Source organism: Dioscorea cayenensis, chromosome 6 (assembly GCF_009730915.1).
Source record: "Dioscorea cayenensis subsp. rotundata cultivar TDr96_F1 chromosome 6, TDr96_F1_v2_PseudoChromosome.rev07_lg8_w22 25.fasta, whole genome shotgun sequence".
NCBI lineage: Eukaryota > Viridiplantae > Streptophyta > Magnoliopsida > Dioscoreales > Dioscoreaceae > Dioscorea > Dioscorea cayenensis.
In genome coordinates, this window is record NC_052476.1 from 5049622 (window position 1) to 5073045 (window position 23424).

Below are 23424 nucleotides of genomic sequence, written 5' to 3' on the forward strand. Positions count from 1 at the left end.
TGTGCCAACCTTCTTGTATTCAAGTTAGTACAACAATTTGTAAGAGCACAAGGGCAGCCACATTTAAGCATTTCGGCTTGTACATGTGTAGCAAGATCTCCACCAATGTGTTTGACATCGCGCTCTGTTTGGAAGAAAGTTAGTGGGAGAGCTTTCGTTAGCACCGATCCGGCGAGGTCTATCCTAAGCTGGACGAAGGGACCCTTGGACGAGTAGAGGACTCTCCACAAGACCATCGCCATGACTATTGAGGGGGTTTTCTATGGATTCTTTGCTTTTATATTTGATATCATTGATTGTAATTAGCTCGATGGAGAGCTAAACCCCTTAGTGGTACTTGGATGTTTGTGAACCCTAGGATGTATTCATTTCATTGAACCTTTTTATTATGCTTTCAATTAATTGATGTTTTATTTGAGATCCAATCTTGTATGCTTGATTATGTGAATACTCACTTAGAGTGATACTAGGGTTGAGAGTTCTTGTTGGTAACTCTTGTGAGTGAGTGACACACCACGAGAGATAGACAAAGTTGGATTGGAGAGGGTTGAGAGGGTGAGTCTAGAGGTAGCGGAGCATCCCCTTTCCCCTCCGGTGTGATTTATTCTACCAACATTTCCTCGAGCTCTTTTTGGTCATAGTAGAGTGAATAGGCTAAGGGATGACCTTTCGCTGGGGCTTAGTTGCAGGGGCAATGGAGTGAAGCGTTGAAGTGATTTTAGCACCTAGGGCTTAATTGTTGCTATGGACCTTCCACCTAGAACAAAGGGTTAGGTCTACATCTAGGAAGATTATTTATCAATTGGAATCCCTAGAACTCATTGCGATTCTATACGAGTGCGAGGTTGAGAGGTTATTCAATTTCTCCTCCGGGACATGTATAGAGTTAGGCATGGTTGACCTTAGATTTGGGACCATGTATTTAAGGATCTGCATGACTCATTAATGCATTAGTTAGAAAGCATAATAGAGGATTTTTGCACTTGAAACGATTGCCCTAGGCGGAAAAATATCCGGGTACCCCACTTATATCGATTGCCTTACCTCCCCTTTCCTTGCACTCTTTCTTTTGTTTCTTTTACTTTTATTACATCACATTTTGCCACACAATTCACTATTCACTTTTCATTTAGTTAAGAAACAATTTAAGTGTTTTCATTCCCTACTTTCTCTGGATATGCTACCCACTCATTTAGGATTTATTACTTCGACAAACCTGTGCACTTGCGGGACATAACCAAAGGGCCTTGTCAGTTGACTCAATTAACTTGGTTTAGAAACACTTGGTAAATCATGTGCTTAATGTAAGATCCTAGGGGGAGCATTGCCATAGTACCTCATCTTTATTGATTGAGATTTCTCTCATTTCTACTCTTCCTTGCTCACTTGTGACATTTATATTCTTGTGATTGAGTTCATTTCACTATATTCTTGAGTCTGACTAGATAATTGAGAAGTAGTTACTACTAATACTTCCGTTCTCTATGGGTTTAACTACCCGACTCATTAGGTACTTTATTGCTTCGACGCCCGTGCACTTGCTGTACACACATGTAAGAGGTATGCCATATTCCTTGGGATCCTAAGAAGTACTATTACTTCTTCTTTGACAACACTATCTAGTCCCCCAAATGGAGATGATTGTTTAATTGCAAGTAACAAAAAAGTAACAAATATATAAGGCACCATTTAAACTAAAAGATGTGTAAACACAAAGGATAAGGAAGGCCTCGGGAAAAGATCCTCTAGAGAAAATAGTAAAGTAATAGGAATTGGGAATGAGGTATTATGTTGGCTAGGCTTTTGTTCTCGAGACTCTAAAGTCAACTACCTTGGAACCTTCACTAATAGCCCTAATCCCATATGGGTTCCATTCTTCGAATACCCTTATGATGTCTTTGGGTACAAAGAGTCTCAATCTAGGGCTAAACCTTAATGGAGGAGGCTATTAACATCCGAAACCTCTAGAATGAAGATACATTGAATCTCTCTCTAATTTATGTATGATCCAATATATGCAAGCATCCCACTCTACACATATTATTCAAAATCAAATCTATGGAATTCATCCATTGTAGATTGAACATGAAGAACAATAGATGAAAATTAAAAAAAAACTTCATGGCAATAATAAATATAAAGTCAAGTAATCATCCATACTAGCTATTTTCCCAAGGTTCAGCAGAGTCCAGAGCCTTAGGAGTTTAGTTCGACATCAAATAAGAATAAAATACAAGATACAAGCCAATTTATGTACTTAAAGTTATCCTCAAGAGTGTTTGAAGAGTGATTTGGTACTGAGTTTGTTTCATTTTTATGTTCAAGCCAATATAAATGCAATTTGAGCCAAAGCATGAAATCGAGAGTGAAACAGAGCTGATTAAAGAAAAATCTCTAGGAAAATACACGGCCTAGGTACACACCCACGTACCTGCCCATGTAACTCCCAAGATTAAGCAGTAGAATTTTTTAAAAAGTTACATGGGCACGAGTCATTTTACACACCTATATACACAGTCATGTAACTCCCAAGTTTGATATTTTAAAATTTTCAAAGTGTTACATTGGCAAAGTACTTGCCCTTGTACTTGCCCGTGTACTAACCCAATTTTTGGGGTTATAAAAGGTAAACTAAAGAGAGAAAGCGGAGGTGGTTTTTGGAAGATTTCTCTAAACAATATAGTGGCTAGGGTTTTGGAACGAGGATAAAGATAAAGATGGAGACCGAGGAAGTCACCTGAGTGATGACCTATGGTGGCGATATCGGCTTAAATTGGTCACCATTATTGAGAGCATTAGCAGGGTTTTCTTACACATATTTTGTTCTATTTCATAAGTTTTCTTATTTTTTATTGAACATCATGCCCATGGAAGTCTAAACTTCCTTAGATGTTTGGAATTGATGTAGCTTGGGATAATCTTACTTTCATATTGTTTTTAATATAATTTTTCTTATTATTGGTTTCATCTATGTTCTTATCATGTTGAACTAGCGTAATGAGAGTGGCTTCTTCATTGTGATTGAAACAACCCTTGCGTGTGTGTACCATAAGTGCACGGGTTGTCAAAATAAGAAAGTACCCTTGTGAGTGGGTAGTCGTATCCATAGGGAATAGTGCTCAGAAACACAAGTATTACTATTTAACTATTGTGAAAATGATTGATGAGTTGTGTGAAAAATATCAACGCAAATAAAAATAAAGAAAAGAAAAGAAAGCGCAATAGGAATAAGAAGAGGCAATCGATAGAAAATGTGGTACTCGGACATTGCTCACGCTAGGATTATTGTGTCATGTGCAAGATTAATCATTATGCCTCCAAACTGATGTTTAATAAATCGTGGAAATCCAAATACACACGGTCCCAAACCTAAGGTCAACCGTGACTAACCCTATATTATGCCGAATACTCTCGATGTCTCACACTGTACAAGGTTGCTTAAAGATCTAGGGACTCAAAGTGATAAACCCTATTCCCTAAAATAGATCTAACCCTTTGGTCCAAAGCGAAAGACCCCTGGTCACAATTAAGCTCCAGCACTAAGGATTACTTCAACACTTCACTTTATTGCTTGCGTAACTAAGCCCCAGTGGAGTTTGTCTCTTAGTACTTCACTCTATCATGACCGCAAAAAACTCTTGGAATGTGGAGGTAGGATAAATCACACCGGTACAGAAAGCGGATGTTCCAACCTAGCTTTGTCACGACTCACCCTCTCGGCCCCCTTTAAACCTAGCTTTGTCTAATCTAATGGAGTGTCACTCATCCACAAGGATTACCAATATAGATTCTCAACCCTAGCGTCACTCTAAGAGAAAATCAATATAACAAGCATTCAAGGATGGAACTCAATTAAAATATCAATTAAAGAAGCATAATAAAGGTTAATGAAACAAAATTATCCTAGGGTTTATAAGTCCAAGCACCCACTAGGGGTTTAGCTCTCCATTGAGCAATACACAATCAACAATGAAATCAATAGTGAAAACATGCAATCCACAGATAAAACCTCCTTGTAGTCCGCATCGATGGTCTTGTGGAGCCGCCTCATCTTCTCCAAAGGTTCCTTTGTCAAGCCTAGGGCACATCTCATTGAATCAGTGCCGACGAAAGTTCCCCCAATAACTCTCCTCCAAAGGAACATGATGTCGAAGGCCGTACAACCACTCCAAAAACCTCAAACAAAGCCTCTCCAAACCCTAGCCGCGAGCACCACCAAAGATGGGAAAAAGATAAGGGAAACATTCTTCAAAACGTCTCGAGTCATGGTATTTATAGGGGCTGGAATCAGGCATCCACGCGGGCATCTGGAATTTCCACATGACCATGTGGATTTGAAGACTTTGGTTTTTCCACGCGTTGTGAACAGTGATTTACTACAATAAACTGCTATAGTACTTCACCGGAGTGCTCCTGAATCCACTCTTTTCATTGAGGCCACATGAATGGGTACACATTCATGCTGCAGATCGTGTCGCGTCATCATTGAAACCATATTGACGAAGATCTTGCTAGTATTGTACAAGTCAGAACACATGAGTTTGACTCCCTTTGTGCCCCTCCACTTTGTGTATTCGCTTGAGCACAATGGAGGTAGGCACACACCCACTTTGCATCCACGATCTGCTTTTGCTTTCTTTCATCCAACTTTGTCTCCACAACCCTTAGCACGTCCGTATATGCGTGTAAACAACAAGTGCATGGGTGTTGAAGTAATAATCCCAAATTAGTGGGTATCCTATCCACAGAGAGTAGGGAATAAAGACATTTGAGTTATTTCTTAACTATTGTAGAAGATGAATAGTGATAAGTGTGACAAAATATGAAATAACAAAAATAAAAACGACAAGATAGAAGGCACAAGTAAAGGAGAAGGTAAGACACTCGATAAAGATGGGGTACCCGGATATTGATCCGCTTAGGACAATAGTTTCAAGTGCAAGAACCCTCTATTATAATTCCTAATTGATGCAATAATGAGTCATGGAAATCCTTAATTACATGATCCCAAATCTAAGGTCAACCATGCCTAACTCTATACATGTCCCGGAAGAAAGATTGAATAACCTCTCAACCTCACACTAGCATAGAATTTCAATGAGATCTAGGGATTGCAAGCGATAAACCCTATTCCTATGTATAGACCTAACCCTTTGGTCCAAGTGAAAGATCCCTAGCCACAATTAAGCCCTAGATGCTAAAATCACTTCAACGCTTCACTCCGTTGCACTCACAACTAATCCCCAGCGGAAGGTCATCCCTTAGCCCATTCACTCTACTATGGCCGCAAAGAACTCTTTGAACATGGATGTAGGATAGATCACACTGGAGTGGAAAGGGGACGCTCTGCTACCTTTTGACTCACCCTCTCAACCCTCTCCAATCTAGCTTTGTCTAACTCTCATGGTGTGTCACTCACTCACAAGAGTTGCCAAGAAGAACTCTCAACCCTAGTGTCACTCTAGGGGAGCATTCATACAATAAAGTCTCCAAGATTGGAACTCACAATAAATATCAATTAATTAAAAGCATAATAAAGAGGTTCAATGAAACAAATACATTCTAGGATTCTCAAATAGACAAGTACCTACTAGGGGTTTAGCTTTCCATGGAGCTAGATACAATCAATGAAATAGAATGTAAAAACAAACTATAAATAGAAAAACCCCCTTGTTAGTTGTGGTGATGGTCTTGTGGAGAGTCCTCTACTCGTCGTAAGGGTCCCTTTGTTCGGCCTAGGATACACCTCGCCGGATCGGTGCCGACGAAAGCTCTCCCACTAACCTTCTTTAAAAATGACGCGCGATGTTGGAGCCATAGAACCTCTCCAAAGCCCTAGCTAATACCTCTTAAAACCCTAGCTAATACCTCTCTCAAGTTGGGGAAAAGATGGAGAAGGGAATGCTGAAATCAGGGCTGAAAACGGCTTTTAAAGGGCTGGAATCGGAATTCCACACACCCGTGTGGGCGCCCCTGTGGATTTTTCACACGGGCGTGTGGAATCTCCGTTTTCCTGTTTTCTTGGCCGGCTATAAACAGTGCTGTTGCAGTATTTTTGCTACCATATTTTCTATAGTATACTGCTCAGGACCGGCCTGAAATACTCCCGAATCCATACTTTCATCGAGGTAGCGCAAACGGGCACACATTTACGTCGTGGATCGCCTTGCTTCTTTAATAACGGACATGTTGGTAGAGATCTTGTTATATATGCACAAGTCGGAATCCTTGAATGTGACTGCCTTGATGCCTCTCTAAATAGTTGTGCTAACTCGAGTACGAGGAGGTTGGCACACATTCTTGCATCTAGGACCCGACCTATGTCTTAGCGTTTGAACTTTAGCAAGATTTCCTCCAAATTAGTGCATTGTGACCCATATTGGCTACTTTCTCTCATAATCTGCCTCACAACCCTACCTGCATGAAAGTAACATAAATACACCCATATTAGCATTAAAACCCGAGAAAAGTAATGCTCAACACAAGGAAAAAACGCTTCGCATTCTTATCGCACAAGCACTTATCAAACTCCCCCACACTTAAGCTTTTGCTTGTCCTCGAGGAAAGATTAAAACATTATATGCATAGATGAAGGAGACATTGGAAGTGCTTGGCCTTAGATTCACCAAAGCATAAAAAGAGTGCATTCTACAAGTACATGAAATTTCAACACTAAATACGAAAAATCAATGCACTTTTCTAAAAAAACTTAAATCAAAAAGGACGACAAAACCCGAAAATTGTGTAAGTGTGTGAACTCACTCAAGTCAACCCAAAGTATACTCCTCAAAGTTCTACTTACAAGGGACTTATTTATCTATAAAAGTTGACAAAAATTTAAAAAGGGTAGTAGCTTCACACATCCTCTAAGGTAGCCCTTTCCAAAGCGGCCGCTAAGGTGGCTTTCACACTTTCGAGGTGGTAGCTCTTTCTACCGGGGTGGTAGCTTTCACACATCCCATGATATAGCTCTTTCTCTCATTAGGGCATAACTAGTATCCGACTTATGAGAGTAGCTTCATACACCATAGGTGGTAGCTCTTTCCACCCAACAAGCACAACTAAACAACAAAACTATTTTGTTCTTTCTATTCATTTTCCATTTTTTTCAAAATTAACACAAGAAATAATTATAACTAGTTCCTTATACATCAAACATGAGTTTCCAAAAGAGTTCAAAGAGTGAGTAGTGCAACAAGTGTCAATCGGGCAAAAATTCCTAGAAATTCAAGCAAAAACTAGAGCATGAAAACATTTAATGTTAAAAATTCTCCTAGACTCAAGAATACAATCAATGCAACTAAGGTAAACCACCATTTGCTATGTGAGCATGTATATCAATCAAAACTACTATAAAAGAGATGCATGCACTATGAAACTCCCCCCACACTTAAGTTGTACATTGTCCCCAATGTACATATGCAAGCTCGTTCATAATGTAAATCAATGAAATTCAGATGTGGGAGAAGTAATCAAAACGATACTCCCCTAACTCCTAGTGTTGTATTTGATGGAGCTAAGTCCTTGGGAATGTTGTTCCAACGGGTTGTGAAGCTGACACGGCCAAGTGCCGAAACATCTTGGCCGTGCCTATGACAAAGTCTCAATTCCCATGATGACAAGACCATCTACACGCATACATGAGGGGGTTTAGTAAAGCTCAAATAAAAACAAAAATAACTCGAGTATATATAAGATAAGACATTGAATACAACTCGAGATACAAAATAAACTCAGAAGGAAAGTCCTTTATGAGTAAACAAGTCCAAAATAGAATGCGGAAGTTAAAGAAAGGAAATGTAAAATAAAATATAAAGTCAAGTGTCGATATCGTCCTCTGGCTCTGCTGCTGTTGCTGCTGATGAAGTACATGGTGGGTCAACTGGTGCTGGAATAGGGGATGGAGGTGCCGGAGATGCCGAGAGGGCATGATAAGTCCTCTGCCAAAGCACAAATAACGAGCCAACGGCTCGCTCTAAGATCTGCTATAATGTGTCGAAATGTGCCATGAACTCCGTATACTGTGCGGCTTGCACAGCCCTAATATCTGCAATCTCTGCTCGAGCCTCTGCTACCTCTGTCCATATCACCCACACTGCACTCTCGAGCCTCTCAAATTGATCATGGGATCGAGATGGTGAAAACATGCGTACTGGGGGTGGATCCTCTGCCATATGAGGTACCGTCTCTGTCTGATCTCCCTCAAGCGGTGACACTAAAGCTGGATGAGACCCCTCTACGGCGGTTTTTTCGAATACAAGAGACTTTGGTGGGGACATATTCAGCACATAAACACCACCCGGATATTTCCTGATCATACCCATGAGTCTCATTGTTTCTAGACCGAGGGGTGCTGGTACTATTGTTTTCTCGGTCCCTCTGATCGTGTCTCATAAACCCATCGCCAATATGAGTCTAGTAATATATGGGCCTCTAGAAAATGACACCAAGCCTAGGATACTGTCCTTGGTGCTTTAGATACTCCGCTAAGATGTGTCCCAAATGAATCGGCTCATTTCGTACCATAGAGTATAAATATAGAAGTTCCTGCTTGCTTAGGACTCCTGTACTATCACCGCGACCATTCACTGACCTACTCAAGATGGCGTGAAGATATCTGTAACTAGTTCGAGAAAGGCATGAAGCCTTAGACACTCCTGGTTCATATCGTCCCTTTCCATATAGTATTTTATATGCTTTCTGGGGAGTTAAGCCTCCTGAAATGTCAATTGGTAGATTCTCATACTGCTCCGTCTAAGTAAACCCCTCGTCATATAAACCAAGCCTAACGGAGAACTGTGTGACGCTCATACTATGATGCTGCCCAAAAACTTTGAACTGAATGGCGTCGACACTATCGAAATGAGCATAAGAGCAGTCAAACTCAAATGAAGCAAGCACTTCTAATGTGAGTAGGCAGATAGTAGGGTCACGAATAATCATTAACTTGCGCCAACTACCCACTGATAATAAGTCCTCGACCTCATCAGCCATGTTATGTGCTAACTGTACCTCCCTAAGGGAGCTCACATCCGGGATTCGTGTCTGACCGAACTTAAGCTTCGCTAGTCGCTCAAATGAGTAAAGCTTGAATGGTTTAGAAAGAGCAAACACAGCTCTTTAATACCTTCAAAAACCACACGGGCATGTGAAATTTTACATGCCCGTGTGCCTCCACCTGAGAGATTCACAGGGGCAGACGCACGCCCTGTGCGCTCTCGGGAAAACACTCAATCTCTCTGAACGCAGCCGTACGGGCATGTGGAAACTACCCACGCCCGTGTGCCAAACCCACAGGGGCTGCCGCACGCCCCTCTGGCTTCTCTGTCCAACCGAGAAAAATCGGTAAGTGTTTCACACGCCCGTGTGGGAATTCCGCACGGGCGTGGGAATTCAGAAGCCCAACTTATAGGGAGCAGCCGCACACCCTTGTGTCTTCTCGGGATGGAGAGAGCTCGTCTACAGAGTTCCGCATGGGCGTGTGGAAATTACCCACGCCCGTGTGTATTTCACAAGTTCGCCCACAGGGGTGAGTCCATGCCCCGGTGTGCTCTCGGGATAGTTTGCCAAGTCTCTGCAGGAAATCACACGCCCGTGAGGAAAATTACCCATGGGCGTGCGAGAATCACAAGGTCATTCACAAGGGTGAGTCCACGCCCCTGTGCCTTCTCTGGATGAGCTCACAATACAAAACCAAGGGCGTGTGGAAATTACACATGCCCGTGTGTTTTCTCTGGATACCTTAGAAAACTATGCCGGCTCTGCAAAAAATTTCTGAACATGTTTACACACTCAGAGCCTGCCTTAATATGCGAACTATACCAGTGAGAAATATGGTAGGTAGCTCAAACAACCAAAACTTCATCAAATTCACATGAAAACACACGGTGAAATTGCAAATCTACGAGAAAATCACAACAAAAGCATCTGCAAATCAAAACACCAACACTCAACAATTTATTCAAGCAATACTAAACTACCAAATTAAGAAAATAGTAAACACTTGGGTTGCCTCCCTAGAAGCGCTTGTTTAACGTCACTTAGCTTGACGTATCTTGTCTTACCTCACGGGGGTTTATGAAGGAAAAATACTTCCTTGTGGTCATTACCAACCTCTCCTCCATAGTATGGTTTCAGCCTGTGTCCATTCACCTTAAGTGTACCCTTCTCCGGATGGGTGATTTCAATAGCTCCATAAGGTGAAACTTCGGTTACCGTATAAGGACCAAACCATCTAGACTTCAGTTTTCCTGGAAATAACCGTAAACGAGAATTGAATAGTAGCACTTGATCGCCCACACTGAACTCTTTCGAATTCTTGATATGCTTGTCATGTCATTTCCGAATTCTTTCCTTATAAATTCTAGCATTCTCATATGCTTTCATTCGCCATTCGTCTAGTTCGTTGAGATGTAACATTCTTTGTTCCCCTGACTTGCTCAAATCAAAATTCATAGCCTTAATTACCCAATATGCTTTATGCTCTAACTCCACAACTAAATGACAGGATTTTCCATACACCAAATTGTAATGAGTAGTCCCTATCAGGGTTTCGTACACTGTTCTACGTGCCTAAAGTGTGTCATCTAACCATTCAGACCGATCCTTCTTCCCTTGTTCCACGGACTTAGTTAAAATCCTCTTGAGCTCCCTATTTGTAACTTCCACTTGTCTACTCGTTTGCGGGTGATAGGGAGTAGCAAGACGATGATGTACTCCATAGCACTTCAACAGTTTCGCAAGTTGTGTGTTACAAAAATGGGTTCCTCGATTGCTAATGATGATTCGTGGAGTCCCAAATTGAGTGAAGAGCCTCTTTAGAAATTTCACCACAGTTCTTGCATCCTTAGTTGGAAGAGCTTGAGCCTTCACCCATTTAGAAACATAGTCAACTGCCACCAAAATATATTGATTACTATTAGACATCGGGAATGGTCCCATGAAGTCAATTCCCCAAATATCGAACACCTCACAGAACTGCATCAGATTCTGAGGCATTTCATCCCTTCGCGATAAGTTTCCAACCCTCTGACAACTATCACAATGAAGAAAAAACTGATGAACATCCTAGAATAAAGTTGGCTAATAGAAACCAGCGGCCAGAACTTTCTCGGCAGTTCTGCTCGAAGCATAATACCCTCCAACAAGACCTGAATGACAATGCGCAATAATGCTCCAACCTTCCTTCCTAGAAACACATCTGCGAATCACATGGTCTGCACAAATACGGAATAGGTAGGGATCATCCCAAAAATAGTTCTTCAAGTCACTGAAAAACTTTTTCTTTTGTTTAAAACTGAGGCCTTGCTTCAGTATCTTTCCCGATAAATAATTTGCGAAATCCACGAACCATGGAGTGTCTTCTGACTCTGACTCCTGTACTGCATACAGATGTTCCTCGGGGAAGAAATCATTGATTTCCTTGCTTGCCGATTCTTGCCCCTCACAACCTTCTAATCTTGAAAGATGATCTACAACCACATTTTCGGTTCCCCTCTTGTCTTTTATTTCCATATAAATTCTTGTTAAGATCCAGTGAATCAATCTTGGCTTTGCATCGGTCTTGTCCATGAGATAACGGAGTGCCGAGTGATCAGTAAATACTGTGCCCCTAGATAAAATGAGGTATGACCTAAACTTGTCAAAAGCAAACACCACTGCTAACAACTCCTTTTCGGTGGTTGGATAATTCTCTTGGGCACTTGTGAGAGTCTTGCTAGCATAATAAATTAGTTGAAACTGCTTGTCTTTCCTTTGCCCCAAAACTGCTCCCACAGCATAATTACTTGCGTCACACATGAGCTCAAAAGGTTTATTCCAATCTGGTATAGTCAAAATCGGTGCTTGCACTAATCGCTTCTTCAACAAATTGAATGCACTCAGACAATTATCCCTGAAATCAAAGGAGCATCTTTTTCTAGGAGTTTTTTCGAAAGGTTGCGTGACCTTTGAAAAGTCCTTGATAAACCTTTTATAAAAACCTGCATGCCCCAAGAAACTGCGGATCCCTTTAACATTTGTAGGTGGAGGAAGCTTTTCAATGAAATCAATCTTTGCCTTATCCACCTCCATACCTACTTGGGAAATCTTATGTCCAAGGACAATGCCTTCTTAGACCATAAAATGACATTTCTCCCAATTTAAGATGAGGTTTGTTTCTTCACATCTTAGTAGCACTCTTTCCAAGTTCTTCAAGCATATGTCGAAAGAGTCCCCAAATACCGAAAAGTCATCCATGAACACCTCCATAATATCTTCCAAAAGATCATCAAAAATGGCCATCATACAATGCTGAAATGTTGCTGGTGCATTACACAACCCAAAAGGCATTCTTCTATAAGTAAAAGTACCGTAAGGGCAAGTAAATGTGGTATTCTCCTGATCTTCTGGAGCTATGGGGATTTGGAAGTATCCTTGCCAATCGTTCCAGCATCTGATCGATAAATGGTAATGGGAAATGATCTTTTCGAGTGGCATCATTTAATCCTCTATAATCAATGCAGACTCGCCATCCTGTAACCATGCTTGGTTGGAATCAATTCATTTTTTTCATTCCTCACCACTGTTATTCCCTTTTTTTTCGGAACCACTTGAGTTGGTCTCACCTATGCACTATCGGATATAGGGTAGATAATCCCTGCATCCAGGAGCTTCACCACCTCTGCCTTGATGACTTCCTTCATGTTCGGATTTAACCTCCGCTGAGGTTGGATCACAGATTTGTAATCATCTTCTATTAAGATTTTATGAGTATAGAATGATGGATTTATGCCCTTAATGTCGGAGATCTTCCACGCAATATCCGATGTATGTCTTTTCAACATGCTAAAAAGCCTTCTCTTTTAATCCACCGACAAGTTTGAAGCTACAATCACTGGGAGTTTAGATTCTTCCATCAGGAAGGCATACTCTAAATGCGCTGGTAAGGTTTTAAGCTCAAGTTCTGGTGGTTCATCAATCAAAGGGTGCAACCTGCTCTCCTTCAATTTATCAGTCTCTTCAAAATCCTTCGCCTCGTGTTCGCAATCATTCTCCATTTCTTCTACTTGTAAATGTGTTTTTGTGTGGTCTTCTATGGCAAACAATGCTTCCATTCCACAACTCTCCCCTCCTGACATTGACACACCCAAAGAGAAAAATTCATGCTTTTTTTCATGATAAGATGAATCAAATTGAGCTAGGACCCTCTCCAGACTTTCCTCTAAGTGATCATTCATTAATCCCAATGCAGATCTCTCTGACTAATCTAACACATTATCTAATTCATAGTTTCGTTCTTGAATTCTAGCAATATAATCTTCAGCTGATTCTTCTGTGGGCTGTTGGATATTATACGACTCTTGCAAGAAATGACATGGTGTATCATGTACTGCAAACAATTGAACCTTTTGTTTCACATTTTCAACCATTCCTGTGATAGTGTTGAATAACTCGGATATTTCAATCATTTCTGTGACCAAAGAAAAAAATAATTCAGAATGATGATAGGAAAAAAGATATGAAATATAATGAATGAATAGCTAAGAAAACAAAGTGCAAAGTATCTCTAAACGCCTACTCCCCGGCAACGACACCAAAAACTTGACACGTCCGTATATGCGTGTAAACCGCAAGTGCACGGATGTCAGAGATTCAGAGAATTAAAAATTCAGAAATTCAAAGAATCCACACGGGCATGTGGAAATTCCACACGCCTGTGTGGAAATTACACAGGGGCGTGTGGAACATCCACAGGGCCGTGTGGATGCCCGATTCCAGCCATTTAAAAGCCGCGATTCAGCCCCGATTTCTCCATCTTTCCCCCTATCTTTTCTTCCACCTTTCCCCATCTTTGGAGGCACCAACGGCTAGGGTTTGGAGAGGCTTTGGCAAGGCTTTGGAGAGGTTTGACGGCCTTCGAAAACCGCGTTTCCTTCTAAAGAGAGCTATTGGGAGGGCTTTCGTCGGCACCGATTCGGAGAGGTGTGCCCTAGGTTTGACAAGGAGACCTTTGAAGAAGACGCGGCCAATCCACAAGACCTTCAACATGAACACAAGGGGGTTTTTATTCATGGATTACATCTCTTTACTTTTGATTTCATTATCTATTGTATTTTGCTCCATGGAGAGGTAAACCCTTAGTGGGTACTTGGGTATTTGTGAACACTAGGATGTATTCATTTCATTGAATCTCTTTATTATGCTTTCAATTAATTGATGTTTATTGTGAGTTCCAATCTTGTAGGTTTGATTGTTTGAATACTCCCCTAGAATGACACTACGGTTGAGAGTTCTTGTTGGTAACTCTTGTGAGTGAGTGACACACCACGAGAGTTAGACAAAGCTAGATTGGAGAGGGTTGAGAGGGTGAGTCGAGAGGTAGCGGAGTGCGCCCTTTCCCCTCCGGTGTGATCTATCCTACCTCCATGTTCCAAGAGTTCTTTGCAGCCATAGTAGAGCAAATGGGCTAAGGGATGACCTTCCGCTGGGGCTTAGTTGCAAGTGCAACCGAGTGAAGCGTTGAAGTGATTTTAGCACCTAGGGCTTAATTGTGGTTAGGGACCTTCCATCTGGACTAAAGGGTTAGGTCTATACATAGGAATAGGGTTTATCACTTGGAATCCCTAGAACTCATTGTAATTCTATACGAGTGCGAGGTTGATAGGTTATTCAATTTCTCCTCCGGGACATGTATAGAGTTAAGCATGGTTGACCTTAGATTTGGGACCATGTATTAAAGGATCTCCACGACTCATTAATGCATTAGTTAGAAAGCATAATAGGGGTTTTGCACTTGAAACGATTCTCCTAGGTGGAATAATATCCAGGTACCCCATTTATCGTCGATTGTCTCCCCTATCTTTTACTTGCGCCTCTTTTATCTTTTCTTATTTTCATTTGCATTGTGTTTGTTTTCACATCACTTTCAACAAATTTTCATTCTAGTTAAATAGCAATCTTGGTTGTTCTAAGCACTATTCCCTGTGGATTTGACTACCTTCTCACCGCGGTATTATTACTTTGACACCCGTGTACTTGCGGTTTACACGCATACTCGGTCGAGTCAATGGGCTAAGGGATGATCTTCTGCTGGGGCTTAGTTGCAGAGGCAACGAATTGAAGCATTGAAGTGATTTTAGCACCTAAGTGTTTAATCGTGACTAGGGACCTTTCACCTGGACCCAAGGGTTAGGTCTATTGTTAGGAAGAGGGTTTATCACTTGCAATCCCTAGAACTCCATGTGATTCTATCCAAGTGCGAGGTGTTGAGATTGTTAGATTTCTCCTCGGGACATGGTATAGACTTAGTCACGGTTGACCTTAGATTTGGGACCGTGTATTGACGGATTTTCACGACTCATTAATGCATTAGTCTGGAGGCATAATAGTCATTTTTTCACTTGAAACGATTGTTCTAGGCTGAACAATATCCAAGTACCCCATTTATATAGATTGCCTTTTTCCTGTCAATTGTTGTGCCTTTCTCTCTTATTTCTTTTATCTCTTTTTTATAACAATCTCATTCATCATACCATCGATTTATTCTCATTATAGTTAGATAGCAATCGTTATGTTTCTATTCACTATTCCCTGTAGATATGATACCCACTCACCTGGGATTTATTACTTTGACACCAGTGCACTTGCGGTTTACACGCATATTCGGTCGTGTCACTTGTCCTTTAGACTGAGTAATAAGACTTCTTCATTATCTACTTCTTGATCTAGCAACCCCTCAAATAGGCCCGGATACATCATTTCCTGCATGTTTTCATCAATTAACTCATCAATAGTGTCAAGAAAATACAAAGTGTTATGAAAGTCAAGAGAATGTCCCATGGCTTCGGCGAGGTGGCATGTCAACTTGTCATCACCAAATCTTAATGTCAACTCCCCATCATCCATGTCAATGAGAGCCTTGGAAGTACGCAAGAATGGCCTCCCAAGTATCAATGGAACCTTGGCATCCTTATCAACATCCAACACCATAAAGTCTACAAGAAATATGTACTTGTCAACTTTCATAAGTACATCTTCAATGATGCCTCTCGGATATCTAACTGTTTTGTCGGCCAATTGAAGTGCCATGCGAGTGGGCCTAGGCTCTCCCAAGCCTAGCTTATGAAAGAATGTGTAAGGCATGATTTTTATGCTAGCCCCTGAATCCGCCAATGCCTTCTCTTCACCCAAATTGCCAATGTTACATGGGATGATGAAGCTTCTGGGGTCTTTCTTCTTGTTCGGCATATTCTTTTGCAACACCGTCGAGCATGAAGCAAATAAAATCACAGATGCACTCTCCTCCAACTTCCTCTTATTGTTCAAGAGGTCCTTGAGAAACTTTGCATAGCGAGGCATTTGATACAATACCTCCATAAATGGGATATTGATATGCAACTTCTTGAATAGACCCAAGAACTTCTTGTATTGCTTATCATTTTTGGTTGTTCTTCAATCTTGAAGGATAAGGGATTCTTGGCTTGTAAGGTGGGGGTGCCACCTCCTTCTCTTTAGCTATATCCTCAACTTCCATGACCTCCGGTGATTCAACATTTGTTATCTCACTAGGGAGTCTACTCTCAACTTTACGACCACTTCTGAAAGTGATCGCTTTCACATATTCACTTAGGTTTGTCTCCGTGTTGCTAGGCAAACTCCCTTGAGGTCTTTCCAAATGTGACTTTGCAATTTGGCCAACTTGATTCTCTAAGTTGTGCAATGATGCGGTGTGGTTGCGAAGTGTGGCTTCAACCGATCAAAATCTTGTATCCGGCAATTGAATGAACTTGGTGAAAGCCTTCTCTATGTCGGTCATCCGGTTCGGGGCTTATTGTTGTTGTTGGAAACTCGATTCTCCATATTCGGGGCTTGTTGTTGTTGTTGGAAACTCGGTGGTGATATAGCCTTCTGTTGCCCTTGATTACTCCAAGAAAGGTTTGAGTGGCTCCTCCACTCTAGATTGTAGGTATTTGCTATACGGATTTCCTTGGCCTCTCATTGCATTACCTACAAAATCAACCTGTTCCACGGAAGTGGTACCACCAATTGAAATCAACCAATTAGATGGCGTATGTCCTCCCCCACACCCAATGCAACTCATCACGGCCGCTACTCTAGGAGAAGTTAGAGTGTCTAACTTCTTGCTCAATGACTCAACCTGGGCTGCCAATGATGTGACTACATCAATTTCATGAAGTTTGGCTACCCTCTTTCTGTCTCGTATCTTCCACTGATAACTGTTCATAGGCATTTCTTCAATGAGATGTCGGGCTTCTTCAGGGGCCTTGCTTCCTAAGATACCTCCTGGTGCTACATGAAGTAACTGCTTTGTGCTTTGGTTCAAACCATTATAGAAAGTTTGAATGATTATCCACTCAGGGAACCCATGCTGAGGACATTTCCACAGGAGATCCTTGAACCTGTCCCATGTCTTGAAAAGAGACTCCAATTCTATTTGCACAAAAGAAGATATCTCATTCCTTAGCTTCGCAGATTTTTTTGAGAGGGAAAATATCGGGCAAGAAAAACTTCTATCATCTTCTCCCATGTAGTGATCGATGCTCTAGATAATGAATGTAGCCATTGCTTTGCTCTCCCCTTCAAGGAAAATGGCAAAAGCCCTCAACTTGATAGAATCATCCGTGACGCCATTAATCTTGAGCATGTCGCACACTTCGAAGAAGTTCTCAATGTGTGTTTGGATTCTCATTAGCCAAACCATTAAACTGTGCTGACTGCTGTAACATTTGGATGAAGCCAGGCTTGAGCTCAAACACTGAGATATGATTGGTAGCTATACAATGATAGACTGTGTACCAAGAACTATGGGTCTTGCATAATCTGAGAGTGTCCTTAGCTGCTCATGCTGTTCTGCCAGATTATTAGACCCTTGACCTTCTATCTCAGCTTGATTTGACTATTCTTGCATAGGTTCTTTTCCCTTTCCATGAATTCTTCTTCCAATATCTAGATTACCTTCAACCAATGTCGAAGGATTTCCTTGGGTCATAGCCTAAAGCTAGAAGTAAAGAAAGAAAAGCAAATCAGAACAATGGAAGAATAAGAAAGTGTGAAATAGAATAAGTGATGAATAGCTAAAACAGAAAAGTGCAAAATACATCCAAAACGCCTATTCTCCGACAATGGCGCCAAAACATTGACACACCCGTTGCGTGTGTGTACCGCAAGTGCATGGGTTGTCGAAGTAATAAAATACCCTGGTGAGTGGGTAGTCGTATCTATAGGTAATAGTGCTCTTAAACACAAGTATTGCTATTTGACTATGGTGAAAATGATTGATGAGTTGTGTGAACAATATCAATGTAAATAAAAATAATGAAAAGAAAAGAAAACACAATAGGAATAAGGAGAGGCAATCGATAGAAAATGCGGTACCCGGACATTGCTCACCCTAGGACTATTGTTTCAAGTGTAAGACTAATCATTATGCCTCCTAACTGATGTTTAATGAGTCATGAAAATCCAAATACACACGGTCCCAAACCTAAGGTCAACTGTGACTAATTGTACACTATGCCCCAGTGGAAAGAAATACTCTCGACGCCTCACACTATGCAAGGTTACTTAAAGCTCTAGGGACTCCAAGTGATAAACCCTATTCCCTAAAATAGATCTAACCTTTAGTCCAGGCGAAAGACTACTAGTCACAATTAAGTCTAGTACTAAGGATTACATCACTCTATTGCTTGCGCAACTAAGCCCTAATGGGGTTTGTCTCTTAATACATCACTCTATCGTGACTGCAAAAGAACTCTTGGAACATAGAGATAGGATAAATCACACTGAAAGGAAAAGGGGACATTCCGCTACCTCTCGACTCACCCTTTCCAACCTAGCTTTGTCTAATCCTAAAAGAGTGTCACTCTAAGGGAAAATCAATATACAAGCATTCAAGGATGGAACTCAATGAAAGAAGCATAATAAAGGTCAATGACAAAATTATCCTAGGGTTTATAAGTCCAACAACCCACCAGGGGTTTAGTTCTCCATAGAGTAATACACAATCAACAATTAAATCAACAGTGAAAACATGCAATCCGTAGATAAAACCCCCTTATATTCCGTATCAATGATCTTGTGGAGCCGCCTCATCTTCTCTAAAGGTTCCCTTGTCAAGCCTAGAGCATACCTCGGCAAATCGGTGCTGATGAAATCTCTCCTAATAATTCTCCTCAAAAGGAACGCAATGTCGAAGGCCATAGAACCGCTCCAAAAACCTCAGCAAAGCTTCTCCAAAACCTAGCCGCGAGCACCTCTAAAGATTGGAAAAAGATAGGGGAAAGATACTTCAAAATATCTCGAGTTGCGGTATTTATAGCGGCTGGAATCGGGCATCCACACGGCTTGTGGAGTTTCCACACAGCTATGTGGATTTGCAGACTTTGGTTTTTCTACGCGCTGTGAACAGTGATTTGCTACAAGTAACTGCTATAGTACTTCACTGGAGTGTTCACGAAATCCACTCTTTTTATCGAGGCCACATGAATGGGCAGATATTCATGCGGTAGATTGTGTCGCATCATCATTGAAACCATATTAACGAAGACCATGCTAGCATTGCACAAGTCAGAACACATGAGTATAACTATCTTTGTGCTCCTCAACTTTGTGTATTCGCTTGAGCACAATGAAGGTTAGCACACACCCACATGTCTTTGAGCACGAATCATGTCTTCACATTTGTATAATATAAGAACTTCATCAACAATTGAATCCATAATCTGCTTTTGCTTTCTTTCATCCAACTTTGTCTCCACAACCCTACATGCACAAAAGAACACAAATACACATGAATAAGCGATAAAATTTGATAGAAGTGATGCTCAATGTAAGAAAAGAATACTTCGTATTACTTAGTACACAAGAACTTATCATGCCATTGATATCGAGAGATTCATAATGTTAAGATCATCCTTAGATGAAGGGAATCATCAGTGTGCACTTGAGATAGGCCACTTGGATTCTTCCGATTAGGATTGTACAATAGGAGTTTCGATCTTTGAATAGGGGTTTCCTAGATGTTATTTCAATCATTTGAATGTAGAATTTAAAGAGATTTAATTCTACCATACTATAGGATTAGGCATTGAGGTGTCTCAAGAGAGCACTCGAAATATTCTCAAATCCCCTTGGTCTAACAACACTTAGGTTCAATCTATATTGATCGTAATTACTTCTTTTCAATAATCCCAAGTGAAATCCTTTTGGAACACCTATTTCTTTTAATTGGTTAATAACCTCTTTGACTGTCAACTAGTTTTACAATTTTACTTAAGTCTTTAGCAATTCACTTTTCTTCAAAATTGATTCCTAGTTAGATAACAAGAATAGAGTTAGTACTAGTGATATTCAATCCCTGTAGATATGACCACCCTGCTCACACAATCAATATTACTTGATGACCTGCATACTTGCGGATTAGTGCATAAAAAATCACACGTATCAAGTTTTTGGCATCATTGCCCTGGACTAAAAAGATTAGGAATGCTCTTAATTGTTGGAGTAAGCCTGCCTGTCTGTTTGTGCTCGAGATGAATAACTTTTCTTTAAATTTTATAATTTGGATTTAATCTATGATGCTTCATGTTTAATCTCCAATTTATGGGTTTTGTAGGTTATTTTTGAATTGTATATGTAGAACGGGATTTGTGCATATACTATTTCATAGTTAGATTAATATGGTTTTATTTTACTTACACATCGGTGATTTCTGGTGTAGATGACCTTCCACATTAGGGTTTTTGCCATAGATTTAGAGATTTTTCTACCTAATGCAATCATAGGGATGTGTGACAGATGGAACTTGTATAGGATTAGGGTTATTAGGACAACACCCTTTTGATTGGTAGACTAGATAGTGACACAAAGAGGAAGTAATAATACTTCTTGGGGTCCTAGGGATACGACTCTTGATCTTATGCTTACCTGCGGGGAAATTTATTCATTGACAACCTATGCGCTTGCTGCCGCGACGGTGACATTGTTCACCCAGCTCATCAATTAAGCCGTAATCCCATACAAGGCTCGGTAGTGATCTATTGATAAGTGTCTAAATATATGTATTATTACATATGTATTTTATATACTATATTTGCATTTTTTTAATGAATCAATACATGTTTTATGTGTTATTTGGTTTTATTTGCTTTCTAGTACATTGAAAGGTCATCAAGAGCCCAAGAACTTATTTTGGGCCAAAATGGAACAAATTCATAGATGAAGTACTGTAGCGTACTGGTAGCAATAATGTAATAGTGGACAATACCCACATGGGATATTTCAAAGGCCATGCACCCGCATGAAGTATACATGACTTCATAGACTTTGTTATAAAAGCTCAAAATTAGGGCTTTTGAGAGGACTTTTCGGGGGCCACTTGGCTATAACCTCCACTGCCATCTTGAGAATTTTTTGACCATATTTTATTGGTCATTCTTGGTGATCTAGCACACATCTTCACCAATACAGAAGAAAGGAAAAGAGGAGGAGCAAGATTCAAGCTCTAAGGCATTTGATAAGCGTCTAAATGTACATGTTTTTGTATACAATTTTTATATTCTTTGCATGTGATTTTATTAAATTGATGCCCATTTTATGTTTGATTTGGTTTTATTTGCTTTGCATGCCCAAAAAAAGCCATTGCACACCGAAGAATTTATTTTGGATGAAATCTGCTGCAAAAATGGGCACTTTGAAGAAATGCCATTATAACACCAATACGGGGTGCCTTGTGGGTTGTATGCAGCTCACATGGAACACATAACTTTGCCAGAAAACCATGTGGGCTGTATGCAGCTCACATGGAGCCTGTATGACATTGCCAGAAAGCTATGTGGGCTCCCTGGGTGATGTATGGCACCCATACGACTTAGGAAAGGGCATCTTGAACACCCATGGGGGCCATATTTGGCCCGCATGGAATTGTGATCTATAAAAAAGTGAACTTAGGGCAAAGAAAAAGGACTTTGACCCTGTGGTGGCTACATGAGTTCTAGAGAAAAGAGAGAGATCCAAGGCCTAAGAACCTTGGGATTAAAAAGGGAAAAAGGCTTGATTTGGGGAAATCCTTCACCGAAACCACTCTAGAGAACTTAAAAATGTCGAAGAAGTTGCATCTAGTGCTACGTAGTGGAATCTTTCGGAGGATATCCATTATCACCTTTCATCACCAAATTTCGAGGGAGATAACTTTTTATCATGTATTTCTCTCTATATGTCATTTCCATATCCAACTAAACCCCAAAGTCACTGGATGTCGGTGAACCTTGGGATGAACATGCTTTGTGGATGATTTGATGTCTTCTTAATGCAATTGTGTGGTTTGTGGTTCTTTATATGTGCATTTTATTGTCTTGAATTGCATAAAAATTTGTGATTTAATTTCTAGATTGTACTTGGTAGCACATGATATGCCTTTATATTAGATCCACATAGATTGAATGCGGATTTTTGTGTCAATACGACAATTGATTATGGTAGTTGGTAGCCTTATGAACCTTAGGTTTACACCTAGAAGAGTGTTTACTCCCATTTAGAGATTTTTCTAAGTGAATTTCAATCGTAGGATGAGTTGATGCGGAGTGGATTTCAGCCAACACTCATTTGGGTTTAGGGGTTAATCACCAAGGAATTTGGGGTTAACCTATCAGCCAAAACCACTTTTGCTACCTTAATTTATCAACCCTATAGCATTAGCAATGCCAAGGGGATCCACATTGGTGGCCATTTTATCCCATTGATTTCTCTTTTTGGATTCCTGATGCTTGTTGCCACTTCTTAGTCATTGTTCACTCGATTAGTTTAGCTTCACATAATCTTGGTGTTGTTCAGTTAGAAAATAGGTGAAGAGGAAGTAAGAGTAGCTCCTTGGCCGTATGGAATATGACCCCCGTGTCATGCACAAGGTACTACTTGATGAACCATGGACTTGCGGCAGGCAACAATCAAGATTTTGGCACCATTGTTAGGGAACTTTCATGGAAGACTCAGAAAACTTGTAGCCTGTTACGTTAAACATTTTTTTATTCTTTGCTCATTATTGTATATATATTTATTTTGTTATTTATTTTCAAGGCATTTATTTTTCACTTGTTCATTAATAAAGAATGATGGAATCAATAAATTGTAGGATTAAATGTGGTTTTATGCAGAATCAATACTTATAAAATCAGAATGAGCCATTGAATAAGCATAACCCAATGGAAATGCATTCCACATCATATGATAACTACTCTTGGAAAGAGAAATACTTTAGTGAAGCACACACTATTGATCTTAGGGAAATGAGTTCACAGGAAATACTTAGGTGGTTCATGCATTCATATGAAGAAATCCCTCATAGGGAACACAGTCTATCAATTGAATAGTTCATCAGCAATAATAATGAATGAAAAAACATTGTTATTGACTCCCACAAATCACCTC

At 40.4% G+C, this 23424-nt stretch overlaps 1 non-coding gene across 1 annotated transcript; it reads left to right on the top strand.

The window, feature by feature from the left end:
• The first annotated feature begins 17360 nt into the window (after positions 1-17360).
• LOC120264032 lies at positions 17361-17467 on the top strand. The gene has a single exon (XR_005537214.1). It is a non-coding gene; the product is annotated as a small nucleolar RNA R71 (small nucleolar RNA).
• The last annotated feature ends 5957 nt before the right edge of the window (positions 17468-23424 follow it).